The following is a 15,701-nucleotide window of genomic DNA, read 5'->3' as shown; positions in this document are numbered from 1 at the left end:
GTGGTCCATGCAGAGCAGACTTGGGGCGTTTCTACACACGGCTCTGTGACTTGAACCTGCAGATCACGGGGCAGGACCAGGATATACTGACCTGTGCATGGGCAGGCCCTGCCTGGTACCTGGCACACAGAGGCCTTCCCCACATGCCTGGGTGCCCCAAAGGGCAGGGACAAGTCTGATTCATTGTGGAAGCTCCCATCACTTTTCCCAGCAATGGTCCTTACTGAATATTCAGGATATAAATGATGAGCAGCTGTTATTATTCCCAGTTTACAGATAAGGAGACTGAGGCCCAAGGTGAAGTGACTTTCAGTCCTCCATGAAGCCCAGGTGTTTCTATAATAAAAATAATAGCAATAATACCATTATAATTATCATCATTGTTATTTTTAACTGCATTTACCCTGAGCCAGGCACTGTGCTAAGCACTTTTACATACTTTATCTCAATTAATCCTTTCAACTAGTACTGTCATTATTCACATTTACAGTTGCACAAAATAAGGCTCAGAGATGTTAAGTCACTTGCCCAAAACCATACAGCTAGTCAGTGACAGAGCTGAAATTTGAACCCAGACCCCATGAAATGGTGATGGATCCAGAGCCCATAGGGGAATCTTGGCAGGGACAGGGGAGAGCATGAGGGGGCCTCAGCTACCAAGGCCTCCAGCCCTCAGCCAGGCTTCCACTGTGCTCTCCCAGCCCTAGGCCTAGCTTTCCCTGCCAAGGTGCTGGGGATAATGAATGAGATGCTCTGGTTGTCATGGAGATGCCATGGCAACACTGCACTTTCGGGAAATACCACGGTAACTGTGGCCACTGCTCTGGAGTTGAAAGTCACTCACAACCCCACCCCTCACTCCAAAATGCTCTGGTGCCCCCACAATCCTCTCTAGGACCCAAAGGAAAAGGAGGCAGAGGTACAAGGGACTTCTCGGAGACCAAGCTGTCTAGAGAGCAGGACTGGGGAGGAGGTCCAGCTCTGCCATAGATAGACAGGTGGGCTCCAGGAATGAGACCAAGAGCTCCCTGTGCCTTTTATGGTAAAATGCACTTAACAACCCAACTCCCATGTACTTGCTGCCTAACACGTGCAGCAGGCCTCCTGTGAAGGGCCAAATGCATCATGCTGTTTCACCCCAACCGTCTGAGGGGCAGTGATGCAGTGGCTGCTAGAATCTCTGTTAAAGGCTCAGACTGGAGCCAGCTTGCATGGTCTTGAATCTCGCCTCCATTATTTACCAGCCTGTGACCTTTGAGCAAATCTTTTGACCTCTCTGAGTCTCCATTTCCCCAAGTATAAAATAGGGTTTATACTACTTATCTATCTTGCAGGGCTGTTGCCAAGACTAAGAGAGATGATATGTGTAAAACTGCTCAGTGCCTGGCACATAGTGATACAGGCTAACAAAATGATTATCCATTTAATGGAGTTGGAAACTGAGGCTCAGGAAGGAACTGACCCAAGGCCACATATCAAATTGATAGTGGATCCAGAAAGAGGAAGAGATGTCAGGCTTGGGAGCACACTGGAAGTCGGGAACAAGCAGCGGATCCATTCCCTGTTCCCTCATTCTGTAACCTGAGCACCGCCAGGTACCAAGCCTGGCACTGGGCACTGAAGATGCAGGCCTTTGGGCTCCAAGGTTTTATCTGGTGTGATGCTGCTGCCGGGTGAATGGAGCAGGTCCCCAGAGCCCCGCATGCTCACCCAGCCCATGCTCACCCTGCCTGGGTCACTCCTGACCATGCCCCCTAGTCCCTCCCCCATCACAGGCACACGAATGGACAGGCAAACTCACATGGTGCCGAGATGTTCAAATGGTGTCATCACGGGCATCTGGGTCACAGGCACGAGTATGGGGCGGGGAGCTGAGAGGAGTGCAGGGAGAGGCCCACAGCAGGCTCAAAATTATGTGAATGGGCACCCGGCCTCGGGGAGGAGGAGTGGCTGCCGGGCTGGGCACTGGTAGCCCCACATGCAGTCCCAGGGCCACTCCCCAGAGCTGACTTGGCCCCTCCCATCCTGTCACACCCCCAGCACAGTCACGCCACCACCCATTACCCAGCCATACCCCACAGCCACGCTGCTCCACCAGCTACCCCGCCCTAGCCTGCCCCACCCACCACGTACAGCAAAGAAAATCCTCCACATTTGCTTCCCAGCTGTGCAGGAGTTCCTCCAGCGCAATTACACCCTTGGGAGGCCGAGACCAGAAGCAAATCCCTTCCTCTACTGTAATCTGCTGCACACCCCATCCCCCATAGCCCCGCAGTACCGCCCAGCTGGGGGCTAAGATGCCGCCCATCAGTCACCCCAGAGTCCATGGCTGCCACCAAGGGACTGTCAGAAGTCTGGCTCAAGGGTCTCAGGGTTACAGAGTATACAGTTCATCTTGTGGTGAGCACATGGGGACACTGAGGCCCAGAGAGAGAAAAGGACCCCCTCAGGGGGCGTTGCCAGGCCTGCCCCACCCCCACCTGCCTTGGCCCATTTTCTTACCCACTAAAACCCTGCATGTCCTCCTCCAAGGCCAGCCTCAGCCGAGAGCTGGACTCTGCCAGCTGTGGATTTCAGAAGTCCTAGATGAGCTCTCCTGCTCCATACCCCACCATGCAGTGCCGGATTTATGCTGCCAGATGTTGGCTGCAATTATAACTAGAACACTGGTCCCCAACTTCACCTAAAGCTTTCCAAGGCAGAAGCGGTCTCCCACCCACAGCAGGCACTTAAGAGCGAAGTGCCCTTGCCAATGACCTTTCCCTTTTTGAATGTGCTGTGAGGAATCGCCAAGCTAAATGCATTAAAACATGAACTTCTATTTATCAGACATGATATGCCTGCACCACATGCTACTATTAACCCTTACGATAGCACCGTGACCTACGTTCCCTTCAGTTTACAGATGAGGAAACCAAGGCCCAGAGGGGGCCCGTGACTTGCCCAGCCACAGAGCTAACAAGCGGGTAACTGGGAATCTCAGCACAGAGGCGCCAGCTCATCAACCTTCAGCAACACGCGCCCTCCATGTTCACCTAGGACAGCTGACATAAGCCAGCGCCCACACACCCCATGCTCCACTCCCTTTGAAGACCACTTTCTGTTTTTATTTTCATGCATTTTATGTGTGTTTTAACATCAAAAGCAGCCTCTAACGATCCTTCTTGGAAGCAGACCCACAAATCACACATCAATTGACAAGCAAACAAAGCATAAAGCGCTGGTTCACTCCCAAGTTCTCAACCTGGGATTTGTTCTGGGTTCCCCGGAGGGGGATGCCCAATAAAAACCTCAAGAACTTATACCCACCACTTGTTGAGAATCTGTGTTTCTTCCAACAAGCCCTGAGTTGAGAGTTTATCTTTGCACCAGCTCTGAAAAAAAGAGTTTACTGAGCAAACAAACAAGACAGCTGGGGGCAAGGGCGTTTGCAGAGTCAGGAACAAGACAGGTCCGGACCAGCTGCCCTCTGGTCCCACTGAAGCTCTAGGGCAGACCAAGGTGGGCAGGACCCTCACAAGGCAAGCTCTTCGTTAGCCTACGGAACTCCCCAAAATAGGACTCTCTCCACCCAACCCCCAAATCCATCTACGCAGTCAAATCCATTCCTAGCTATTTTTCTTAAGCTCAGATCACAGGCACTTGAAAAAAACAGAAAGATATTTCTTTGCAAATATCATAACCTCCCTCGCTGACAGCAGCCAGCACTGACTGAGCTCCTGGTAACTTGCCAGCCCCACACCAGCTTTCCCTGACTTATCACACCCAATCCTCACGCTTAGAGCTGGTGTCACCGATAGGTGCACTCACAGACAGGAAACCTAGGCTCAGAGAGGGTACGAAGCAACTGACTCAAGGTCACACAGCTGGGCAGGGGGAGAATTAGGACAACCCCAAGCCGGCCCACCTCGGAGCCCCTGCTTGTAACCTCCGGGCAGCTGCCCAGCATTCCACACCATTCCTGAACCAGGTCGGCGGCCCAGAACGTACCCAGAGACAGGCTTCCTGCAGGTAACCAGCCCCAGCTGCCTCAGTGCAGGCTGATCGGCTCCTCTGGCAATGGGAAAGCCTTCCTTCACGGGCAGACAGGGACACCACAGATCCCCAGAGGCAGGACCTCAGCCAGAGGGTCTTCACCTTCCCCCGCCCCAGGGGCCTGTGTCATCCCCAGATAGGCAGAGACCGCACCTGAGTAAGGGAGGCTGCCTCTATGCCCCAGGCAGAGGCCTCATGCTGAGGAATGGGAGAGAGAGGTGGTGAGGCTCAGAAGCAGGAGATCTCAGCTAAAAGGGCCAACTCAAAGGACAGCGGTGACTGGACAGCCTCACAGGTCTGCTGCACGCCAGGTACAAGCACTTCCCAATCGTGACCTCAGTTATTCGTCATCTTCTCTCAAAGAAGTACAAACAAGTTTACCATTATTCATTCCCCCGTCTGCCACCCCTGAAGAGGAGCCAGGAAATGCTGGTCAGCCCCAGCCCCTGCCCTCCCACTTGCCCACTCCAGGTTGCCGTATGATCCCTGACAGATTCTGAGAAACAGGTGTATGGGGGGGTGGGGGAGCCCTCCATCTCTAGGATGCGGAAGCAAACTCCACGTGGGCCTGGAGTCCACATCAGCATTCCAGCGCTTCCACTGGCTCCCTCTGGGCAATACCCTTCCCTTCTCTGAGCCTGTTTCCTTACCTGGACAGCAAGGGGTAGAGATTAGATCAGAAGTTTGTGACCTCCTGGGGTTACAGAACCCTTTGAGAGGACTTCCCTAACCAGCGCAGTGGTTAAGAATCCGCCTGCCAATGCAGGGGATCCGGGCTCAAGCCCTGGTCCGGGAAGATCCCACATGCCGCGAAGCAAGTAAGCCCGTGCGTCAAAACTACTGAGCCTGCGCTCTAGAGCCCGTGAGCCACAACTACTGAAGTCCACGTGCCAAGAGTCCGTGCTCTGCAACAAGAGAAGCCACCGCAATGAGAAGCCCGCACACCACAATGAAGAGTAGCCCCCACTTGCCACAACTAAAGCCCATGCGCAGCAACGAAGACCCAATGCAAAAAAACCAAAGAAATAAAAAATAAATAAAATTAAAAAAAAAAAGAACCCTTTGAGAGTATCATGAAGGCTGTTAGTGGACTCTCCCCAGACAGATGCCATACTCCATACAAATTCAGGGAGGTTGTGACCGCTCCCCTCTCCAAAAGCCAAGTTAAGAACATGGAAACTCTGTAGCAGCCCCTCTGACTTAGACAAGCCATAGCCTCACCGTCAAGATAGGACTGAAGCGATTAATGTAACATCTGAGCCCCTGGGACCTCGTCATTCCAGCTCCCCCCATGGCCTTGCAGTAAATCTTTAACTCCCAGACCTGCTGGCTTCAGGTGGATTTGTGAACTTGCTGAGCTGTCAGGAGAAGCTCAAAGATAAGCTAAGCCCTTCCTTCCCACCCCTCAGCCATAGTCTCCTTTTCCATCAGGAATCTGCCAGGTCAGCCCTGGCCCATCTCCCTGGGGCAGTGCTGGGGGCTGGGACACTTGAGGAACCCACTTCTGGTCCTGAATGCAGACGGGACCCAGTGCCAGGCTTAGGGGCTGGCTCACCCTAACCCCTGCACCGCCTGGCCCCCTCCTGCATTGGTATGAACACGTACACACAGCGGGTACACACACATCAGACAGACCTGGGAGGACTGGACAGGAGGGAGGGGACACGGGGCTGTGGTCAGAGGGTACAGGGAGGCCGGGGAGAAAATGACAGGACCCACCTGAGCTCCAGGCAGTAGCCGCTCAGCTCCACTCCACTTCACGTCACCGCATCCTCTTAATGGCTCCATACTCCTCACGTAACACAGTCACAACTAATCCCAGAACCAGGACAAATGGCATGACTGTCCACCCAATTCCCTCTCTGGGAGGGAGCGGGTGGCCCTAGGGCACCCTGAGCCACCAACCACGTTCCCAGAAGCCTCCAGGCCTCCCCATGTCCCTTGCCAGAGGCCACCATGTCCCTTGCCAGAGGCCACCGACCCCTACCTCCTGAACCTCAGGAAGAGGATGTCTTGTCTGACTCTGCCCCATGCCCAGGGGACCCCTCAGCAGGCAGGGATCCCGCTCGCTCACCCCTGCCCTGCCAGAGGTGCCTTCCATGGAAGAGGAGAAAGCATGTCCCTGACCCTGATGCCAATGGGCCCTAGGCTTCCTCTCAAGAAAGGTGGCAGCCAGGAGCAACTGAGCCCTCACTGTCAGCAAGGGTAACTGGGCTCTGGCTGCAGCCCTGCCTGACTGCCTATGCGATCCAAGCAGGGCCCTTCCCCCACCCCAGACCTCAGTTTCCCCGCCGGTCCTGAGAAGAAGAGGAAGGACTGATAGCTCCTATCAGGCCAGCAGGTGGTCAAAGAGCCTGTGATGGTGGCTTTTGGTCCCTGACCCAACCCCGCTCAGCGGCCAGGCCCTTCCATTGCCCTCCCTGCCTTGTCCCCTAACCCCCGCAAAGAAAGAAGGGTAACTGCCAGAGTGCGGAGGTGCTAGGGCTGAAGAGGGCCTTACAAAGCCCAGAGTAGAAGCAACTCGGCCGTGATCACACAGGCAGCTGGATGAGGGCCAGGCTAGCCTGGGTTTGTTCTTCAGCAGCAAACATGAAAGTGTCCACCTGCGAGGGTATTTGCCTTTTTTTTTTTTTTAGATGTTGGGGGTAGGAGTTTAGTAACTTATTTATTTATTTTTGCTGTGTTGAGTCTTCATTTCAGCGCGAGGGCTTTCTCTAGTTGTGGCAAGCGGGGGCCACTCTTCATCGCAGTGCGTGGACCTCTCACTATCGCGGCCTCCCTTGTTGCAGAGCACAGGCTCCAGACACGCAGGCTCAGTAGTTGTGGCTCACAGGCCTAGTTGCTCCACGGCATGTGGGATCCTCCCAGACCAGGGTTCGAACCCGTGTCCCCTGCACTAGCAGGCAGATTCTCAACCACTGCGCCACCAGGGAAGCCCTGCCTTCTTATTTATTTAAATTTTTATTTATTTATTTATTTTTGGCTGCATTGGGTCTTCATTGCTGCGCGGGCTTTCTCTAGTTACGGCGAGCAGGGCCTACTCTTTGTTGCGGTGTGTGGGCTTCTCATTGCAGTGGCTTCTCTTGTTGCGGAGCACGGGCTGTAGGCGCATGGGCTTCAGTAGTTGTGGCTCACAGGCTCCAGAGCGCAGGCTCAGTAGTTGTGGCACATGGGCTTAGTTGCTCTGCAGCATGTGGGATCTTCCTAGACCAGGGCTCAAACCCATGTCCCTTGCATTGGCAGGTGGATTCTTAACCACTGCACCACCAGGGAAGCCCTGGTATTTGCCTTTTTAGAGGACACCAAGGAGAGCACAAGGAAACTTACTAAGTAGCAGAATTTCAGGTCCCAAGAGCAGCAGTGGGGAAAATAATGGCATGTCTGTAAGTGTAGGACCTGGGGATGGAGATTGCCGACTGTCCAAGGCCCCTCACATCAAACCACAAGGGTGGCCTAGGCTCCTGCCAGCCTGGGGTGATCCCAGGAACCCCTGCAGGGATTAGCAACTGTGGCCACCTCTTCACAAGTCACCTGAGGCCCAGCCTGCAGGCCCGGAGGTGGTGATGGGGAGATTGGCCCAGATGGACACCCCAAGACCAGGCTTCCCAGAAGCCTTGGGGAAACTGAAAAGGCTCCAGGCCCTGTGGCCAGAGTGGAGGGAAGCCAGGTGCACCGGGGGCAACAAAGACGAAGGGAAAGGCTTCAGGCACTTGGAGCCACAGAAGGCCCCTAATCTCCTGGAGGCCTGGTGGGCACAACCCAGGCCTGCTGAGACCAGGGGAGCTTCATCAGGGCCCGCATGAAAGCAGCCTCGTCCCTCCAGACTCGCTGGGGCTTGTTGCCGTGACAGGAGCCCGCCGCTAACATGCCTCCCCTCCAGGGTGAGGGGTTCAAATGCTTACATGGAGGCGCAGCTGGCAGGGGAAGGGGAAGCAGGTGGGGAGAGGGGGCGGGAGGACCTCGCTTTCTCTGGATCACAGACTGCTAGAGAGCAGAGACAGAGTAAAAAGCCCCGGCAGGTGACCTACTTATCGAAGGTCCTTTTTAAAGGGGCCGGGGGACCTTGGTGAGACTCTACAAGATAGCTGACAGGTGTCCCCAGACCCCCAAGGTTCGGGGACCAGTTCCTGGGGTCAGGAGACTGGCGCTCTAGTCCTAGACTGGGCTAGGGTGAGGCATCCAGGCAGCAGGCACAAACATGAAGGAGGCGCCCACTCCCAGGCGCTGGCATGCACCTGCATGACGCTGGTGAGAGTCACACCGCGGCCCCTGAGTGGCCCTCACAGTCTGCCTCTAAGTGCCTCCCTTGCCTCGCCCTAGGCCCAGCCTTGCACTAACCTGCCAATGACCCCACCAAGCACCCTCTCTTGTCAGGCCTTGTTTTGTTCACCAGTAAAATGGAATGGTGCCAGATGACTCCAGGGGCCCTTCTAACTCGAAGGTGGGCAATTCTGCAGGGAGTGTAACTGACCTCCACTGCTCATCCCCAGAAATGGGCACAATGGCCCCCACTCCCGCCACCCATAAGCCCATCAGGCACCATGCTCCACCATGATACAACCTCTCCCTATAACCGTGTGCTATGCCCTTTGCTAAACACTTGGCCTCTGCTTCATCAGGGCCTCATTTTACAAATGTGGAAACAGGCTCATGGAAGTTAAGCATCTGGCTCAAGCTTCCAGTTGGGAAGGGCTGAGCTGAGATTTGAACCAGTGCCTGGCTGTAATCCTACATTCCATGGGATCTGCCACAGATAACCCAAAACTCACTATGGCTCAGAAGATGACATCGGGTCTTTGCACCTCCTACATCTTCGAGTGTGCAATGCTGAGGCTAATGCTAAAGGCGGGCTGCTGGAGGCGGGAGCAGGCAGGCAGGAATGGGAAGCCTGTGTGGGTGCTGAGCATTTGCAGACTGACCAGCCTCCACCCCAGCCAGTTGTCCACTGCTGTGGCTACAATGTCCTTGTCACCATCAGCACACCACAGCCACCACTGTGCCATTTTTAAATCATTACACAGATGCAAAGCTTTTTCACAGATGCTGCTCTGGCATCACATGACAAGCTTCTAAGATCATGGCAGAGATTTCTTCCCTCTTTCTCAAATGAGGAAAGTGGGGTTCCTGGAGGAAGAGTGACTTCCCAAAAGTACACGGTGAGGCAACGTTTGGCAATGAACTTGGAGCCCACATCTTCTTCCTCCAGGTCCAGAGCTTTGTCTACTCTTCCATGCCCTCCTTGACTTTTCAGTTCAACCAGCATTGATGGGTCTTTGTAACAATGACCTTTTTTTTTTTTTTTTTGGCTGCGTGATCTCAGTTCCCTGACCAGGGATTGAACCCAGGCCACGGCAATGAAAGTGTCAAATCCTAACCACTAGACCACCAGGTAACTCCCAACAACGACCATTTTTGAGAGCTCATTCTGGGCAGGTATTATACACAGCACTTCACATATTATCTCATTTAGCCATCAAGACAACCTCATAAACTAAGTACTGCTACTGTTTTCATTTCGTAGACAGAGACACTGAGGCTCAGAAATGTGGAGTATCTTGCCCAGTTCACCATGTTAGGAGGGGGCAGAGCTGGGATTCAAACTGAGGTCAGTCTGGCTCTGGGGCCCGCGCTCAGAGCCTCCGTGCTTTGTCTAGGACCAGAGGGGAAAGGAGAGCAGACACACTTGAACAGCATGTGTGCCTGGCAGGTTATGGCAAGATTAGGATAATAGGAAGACAAACAAAGCTCTTAGAGAGCCCAGAAGATGGAGGTTGTTTCAAACGTCCGGGCAGGAGGCCAGGAGTCTGAGCAAGGGACACGGGAACAGAGGGAGGTGACAGATAGGAGGGAGGCGGCCTTGTGAGACCCTGGTCAAGTGCCTTGCTCTCTCTGGATCTCAATTTACCCAGCTGTTAAGAAAAGTTCCTGGAATATCTCCAGAGCCCTCTCCATCCCGAAAAGCCCTTGGACCCTGGGAAAACAAGCAATGCCTGGTGACGGCCTGGCTGCCAGCCCTGGGGGAATCTGAAATGTCCTTGGCCGTCCTGGCACGATTCAACTGCTGGGTAACAGGCTTGCAAAAGCCCAGGGCTCGGCCAGCATGCCTGGGCACCACTGAAGTGTGGGTCCTAAGGGGGCCACATTCCGCCCATTGTCAACCTCTCCATGGCCCCACTGGAGCAAGCACCACCCAGCCGGGACCCAGACCAGCAACCAAGGTCATATCCAAGTGCCCAGTGGAATGTCACTCCAGGCCTGCCCTGCCCCCGCTGATCCTGTCCAGACAACTCGAGTACATTCAATATCACCCACCCTCAGAGCCCCACACTCACATTCCCTAAGGTCAGCCATTGGGACGTAGAGACAAAGGGTTCTGTAGGAGATCTTCGGGAAAATGGCCACCCCCATCCCCAAGGGACCTGTTCAAGTCAGAGGTTGCTGGGGCTTCCCCTGGTGGCGCAGTGGTTGAGAGTCCGCCTGCCGATGCAGGGGATGCAGGTTTGTCCCCCGGTCCGGGAGGATCCCACAGGCCGCGGAGCAGCTGGGCCCATGAGCCATGGCCGCTGAACCTGCACGTCCGGAGCCTGTGCTCCGCAACGGGAGAGGCCACAACAGTGAGAGGCCTGCGTACTGCAAAAAAAAAAAAAAAAAGACAGAGGGTGCCCATGCCAAGTCAGTGAAGACCCACAGTTAAAGGAAGGGCAGGAGAGTCCATCAGGGCTGGCCCTCAGTTCTCACTCCAGCAGGTGGAAGGGGCTCAGCCCAAGTCTCCGAACTCACAGCAGCCTCCTCAGACCACGTGAGTACCAGGTTCCTACTCGATAGCCTTCCATGGCCCCCACCACCTACCAAGCAAAACCCCTTAACCTGACCGACTGCACAGTCACTAACAGTCCCTGTTAACTGGGTGTGGTATATGCCAGGGCATTGGCTAAGTGCTTCGTGTGCATTTTCTCATTTAACCCTCACAGCGACTCTGTGATGCAGGTACTATCGTTGGCCCCTTTTCACCGATGAGAAAATTGAGGCTCGGAGAGGTTATGTCACTGGCCCAGAGTCTCACAGCCAGGCGGCCAAGCAAGGATTCGCACCCACACTGGACTTCAAGCCAGGTTCTTCACCTCTGTGCATCCAGCCCCCTCAAGAGCTCCCTGCCACCCTCAGAACCCAGGGGCCAGCTTAACACGTCTGTGTGCAGGAGAGGAAACCAAGGCACAGAGAGAAACCTCTCTCTGTTGGCAGCCGAGCCAGGGAAAGGCCTGAGGCCTCTGGCCGCCCCTTCCAGGGCTCCCCCTAGCCCCCCACCCAAGAAGCATGGCAGGCAGAAAGGCCAGGGCCACCACCAAGACAGTGAGTCCTCAGAATCTGCCTTTTTCCTCTGTCCAGGAGGAAGGGAAAAGCAGGAGGAGGTTTACAAAGAAAGAAAAACAACACGAAAGGCCCAGGAAATACTTATTCTTACAGACAGATTCTCAGAGTTCGGCAGGTCCTACAGGGCACCCCTCACACCCCTTCAACGACAGGAACGTGCAGGCCCAGGACCAACCTCTACCCATGTGTCTCCCCTCCCACCAGGTATGCTCCAACCTAAAACATCTGACCTGAAATCTCCATTTCTCTCCCCAAACCTACTGTCCTGCAGCCTTCCAGTCCCTCAGGCCAGAAACCTTGACGTTGACACCTTCTTCCTCTCACAGCCCACACCTAACCCATCGGCACATCCAGTGAAACCAATTCAGAATCTGACCCCGGGCCGCCTCCCCACATCCCCACGCTGAGCCGTCCTCCCTCACCTGTGGCACCCACTGGCTGGCGGGCATCCCGCTTCCAGCCTCCAGGCCTCTCTCCACGCAGCAGCCCACAGGATCCCTCTCAAACATGTGTCAAAACAAGGCAGCCCTCAGCCCCAGCCGCTCAGCAGCTTTTCTTTACTTTACCCTTTACTCAGACCAAACAGCGAAGTCCTCTCGAAGGGCAGGAGGCCCTAGGCAATCCCCTCTGCCCCTGGGCAGACTCCCTCTGGCCACATCTCCTCCCAGCACGGCTCTTATTCTTCCGCCCCTGCCACACCAGCCTCCTTGCTGCTGCTCCTCGAGCACACCCTGCACCCTCTTGCCTCAAAGCCTTGCGTTGCTGTTCCCTCTGCCTGGAATGCTCTTCCCCACATACCCCGTGGCTCCCTAGCTCCCCTCCTGGAGTCTCCTGTCCCCTTACCAGAGACTTTCCATGACCCCCAACACAGCAGAGCCACTCCCTTAAGTCACACTGTCCACCCCCAACCCAGCTTTATTTTTGTGGCAGGCACTTCTTGCCAGCTGACAAATAGCTAGTATTCATTGGTTTGTTGACTCTCTCCCACTACGAGTGTCACCCCCAAGTCCAAAACAGGGACTGGGCTGTTTTGTTCACTGCTGTGCCCAGAAAAGCACCTGGAACAAAGTAGATGCTCAATAAAAATGTGTTGGATGAGGGACTATGGCTGCCCTCAGCTGAGCATCTTTTAGTTTCTGCAGTCCCCTAGGAGACCAGGGTTGCCTGGAGGCGGAAATGAAACTCCACCTGTGCCAGCTGGAATCTTGATGGCTGTCACATGAACAGTCCTGGGACAAGTAACTGCTTGGACCAGAACAGGACTTACGCCAGTCCCTGTCCGGTACCTTTGCCCACCATCTTGGCCACTTTTGGGTCTGACAGCTGGGCCCACAGGGCGGCTCCAGCCCCAGCGGGAACATGGACTGGGCTGCAGCTGGGCTCCCTCCCAGCCCACCAGTGCTGCTGGGGTCCAGCATCTGACAAAGGCTGGCCCATGCTCCCAGCTAGAGGAGGCGGAGGAGGGAGGCCCAGTGCCATGCCTGCCCTTTTCCCGTTGTCGGCAGGAGGACTGTCAGAAGGAAGCTTTGTTCTCAGAATAAAGAGCATGAAGCCCAGTGCCAGGCGGAAACGGGCACAGAGGCAGCCGGCCCATCAGAGACAGTTTAAGGAAAAAAAAAAAAAATGGGATGGAGGATGTTTGAGAGGTAATTTGCACACCCAACCGGTTTCATGCCTCCAGGGTGGCTGTGACAATGGTGGCTTCACTTTTCCAGACCCAAGCCTCAAGGCTGTCACAGACAAGCAGACTGTCCCATCTGGGTGATCTGGCACCGACCCTGCAGAGTGAGGTGAGGACAGAGGAGTGGGTTCTTGCCCAGGAGTCAGAAGATCTGGGGTCCAAGCCTGGCTTTCCACACACTCATGTGTGACACGGGGGGAGTCCCTCCCTCCATGTACCTCAGTTTACCCTTCTGTAAATGGCTTGTATAGGCTTGTGCTTGGAGCCTCAGCCTGCCTGCCACAGGATCACACAGCAAGGTGCCCCTCAGCCTGTGGCCAGGTCACCGGGCAGCCCAGGCCAGTCCTCCAACCTCCTTGGGCACAGCTCCTGCCCACTCAGACCGGGGCTTCCAGCCTGCCTCCTGCCCTGACATCAGGGCATTCCTCTTCTGAGCTGTTAGCTGAACAATGTGAAATCTCTGTGGGCCCTGCCCAGACACTGGCACCTGCCCGGATCCCCCGTCATCCTCTCCAAGGATGGCTCATCAGACGCTTTCAGCCACAACCAACAGGAGGAGCCCAGCGTATGAGTGCACCCAGGGTAAGAGAGAAGCCCGGAGAGGGAAAGGGGTATGCGATGTCACACAGCTGCCACTCAGGGGTCCTCCCTACCAGCCCTGGCCTCCCTGAGCTAAGGCAGGGTCCTCAAAGCGTGTCCACAGACCCTCACGTCTGAATCTTCTAGGGAGGGGGACACTGTACCCTGGACTGAAGGAATCAAAGATGGGGGCCAGAAACTTGCATGCTTTTTTTTTTTTTTCTACAAGCTTCCCAGGTTTTTCTTGTCCCCAGCACAATTGTGACCCCTCAGCTAAGACCTCTTCAAGGAGGAGATAGCTTAGCCGGCCTCCAGGGAAGGTTCGGATTTCAATTAAAAGAGTGAAATACGCCTTGGACAGACAGATAGCTGGACAAAGAAGCTGGTGGCTAAAGCGCACACTCTAGGAGGAGAATAAAGCAGAGAAAGGCCTGAAGGAGGGGGAGCCTAGTCCACGAAACACCTGAACTGATTCTTCCCCCCATCCCGCTGTCTCCCTAGGATGCCGAGGTCTGTACTCGATGCCATCTGAAGGCTGCCGATCCCAGCCTCCCTCTCCCCGCAAGCTCCTTCAAGCCCCCTGGGAGAGTGAAATGTGGGGACAGCTTCAGGAGAAATGCCCCTCTCCTTACTTACACTGCACCGTGGGGACAACCCTCTGAGTGACTGTTTATCCGCAGCTTAAGAAGCTGCCTGGGTCAGTGGCTAAGCAGCCACAGCTTATCTGGGAGGAGGATTCTCTGGCCATGGGGCAGGCTGATCCAGAGGCTTCCATTAAATGGAATCTTCACAGCTGGTGAAGAGCAGCAATGCCCCGCCTTCATTCATAAAGGAAGCGCTTATTATGCTCCTGCTGTGTACGCAGCCCTGAGCCTGAGCACAATGCTTCGAGGGACACAGAGATGAGTCAGACCCCCACCCCCACCACCAAAGAGCCCAGAGCAGACAGATGGGGGACCACACCACAGCGCAGGAGAGAAAGCCGGCCGTGCCTACAGGACAGGGTCAAAATTCAGACACCTGGGGGCTAGAAAGACTGTATAAGTGTGCGAAGTGGGCGGGGGAATGGGGCAAAGAGGAGCTTGCGTGCTTCATCTCCAGTAGTGGCCACTGGAGAACTACACTCAGAGTTGTATGATCTTCTCATTTTTGAAGCCGTAAGTTGGGATTCTTACGTAAAACCTCCTGTTAGCAACTAGCTCAAGATTTGGCACGGGCCAAGTAAAAGCTGCCCATGGGGCGGATGCGGCCTGCCAGTTTGTGGCCTTTGTTTTCTTAAAGAGAATAGAACGCAAAGCTCGGTAGATGAGACTTCCCTGCAGCCAAGGTATCAGGGGAGGCTTTCTGGGAGAGGAGGCTTGGCGCTGGGCTGCAAGGATGGGTAGGTCACTTGTAGGGAGGGAGTCATGGTGGGGGAGTGTACCCGTTCAAGCCATAGGGGCCATGGGTCAAGGGTGCCACCCCCCAGCCTATAGCCTGCCTAACCCCCTAAAAAGGGGTTCCTGTCTCCACCCCCAAAGCAGGCACAGAGGCATCAGCTCTGTCTGTCCCCAGGTAGCCAGGGGAGGGGCCGCTTGCCCAGCAAACCTCCAGACTAAATCAATTGGTAGCAGAATAGCACGGGTTCAATTTCATCCCCGGAGCTTGGGGAACAGGTCAGCTAATGCAATAGCCCTGTGGGGGGAAGGGAGAGGAAGAGACAATGGAGGACAAAACGAGGTTGAGAATCATGTCCTGCCTGGCCGGGCCCCACTGGTTACATAATCTTGCCTTAGGACAAAGCTACGTTCAAGTGAGGGCCTGGGCTGGGGAGCCCGGGGATGAGGAAGGTTCCTCCTCCCTCCCCTATTCTCCAACCTCGCCCTGCAGCTCCTGAAAAGCCCAACAGAGCTGCAGGTGGAGACTAAGACCCCAAGATAAGGCACTTAACAGGATCACACAGCAAATTAGCAGCAAAGCTGAAACTGATGATAATAGCAAACATTAACCAAGTGGTTACTTTGTACCAGGCACCAGGATAAATTCTTTACACACA

General features: G+C 54.9%; 1 protein-coding gene across 8 annotated transcripts in view; it reads right to left on the bottom strand.

The window, feature by feature from the left end:
* The window catches only part of NDST1 (N-deacetylase and N-sulfotransferase 1), a 74,315-nt gene that overhangs the window by 48,495 nt on the left and 10,119 nt on the right, over nucleotides 1-15,701 (bottom strand). Inside the window, exon 1 of one of the 8 annotated variants that reach the window (XM_081231436.1) lies at nucleotides 4,189-4,291. The exons of 4 other annotated variants lie outside the window; for them this stretch is intronic. The gene's annotated coding sequence lies outside the window, so the exon portion shown is untranslated. 3 more of the 8 variants (XM_081231434.1, XM_081231437.1, XM_081231435.1) reach the window with 3 other exon arrangements.

This window comes from Mesoplodon bidens (genome assembly GCF_964165515.1).
Source record: "Mesoplodon bidens genome assembly, chromosome: 4".
In the NCBI taxonomy this organism is placed as follows: Eukaryota; Metazoa; Chordata; class Mammalia; order Artiodactyla; family Ziphiidae; genus Mesoplodon; species Mesoplodon bidens.
This window is presented reverse-complemented; position numbering and strand designations above follow the sequence as displayed.